At 76.0% G+C, this 409-nt stretch overlaps 1 protein-coding gene across 1 annotated transcript in view; it reads left to right on the plus strand.

The window, feature by feature from the left end:
* The first annotated feature begins 259 nt into the window (after positions 1-259).
* Positions 260-409, plus strand: part of GNAI2 (G protein subunit alpha i2) — a 22,502-nt gene continuing 22,352 nt past the window's right edge. Inside the window, exon 1 of the mRNA XM_077777000.1 lies at positions 260-379. The gene's annotated coding sequence lies outside the window, so the exon portion shown is untranslated. The remainder of the gene's footprint in view (positions 380-409) is intronic.

Consider the following 409-nt stretch of genomic DNA (forward strand, 5'->3'; position numbering starts at 1 on the left):
CTCTCCCGGAGCCCAATCCCTCTGAGCTTGGCTCTACTCCTGCAGCTATTTCTCGGTGTAGCTCCGCCTCCAGCTCAGGCCCGAGTCTGGGCTGAGCCTAACTACTCTTTCGCTCCGCCCTCAAGCCAATCACCGGCCCCAGATATCCCGTGGCCCCGCCTTCGGGCCCGCCCCGGCCCAGTCCCGGGCCTGGCCTGCTCCGGCCCCACCCTCGGCCCGCCCCGCCGTCGGTGCGCGGAGGCCGGGAAGGCACCGCCCGCAGACGCTCGGAACTGCCGACCCGAGAGCCACCCTTAGAGGGCCGGCGGCGGGAGCGGAGTGGGTCAGACGGGGCCGAGCCGGGCCGGGGGCCGTGTGGGGGCCGGGCGGCGGCCGGGCCGGCGGACGGGGGGGGGGGGCGGGCCCGGGG

This window comes from Crocuta crocuta, unplaced genomic scaffold (assembly GCF_008692635.1).
Source record: "Crocuta crocuta isolate KB4526 unplaced genomic scaffold, BGI_CrCroc_1.0 scaffold77, whole genome shotgun sequence".
In the NCBI taxonomy this organism is placed as follows: domain Eukaryota; kingdom Metazoa; phylum Chordata; class Mammalia; order Carnivora; family Hyaenidae; genus Crocuta; species Crocuta crocuta.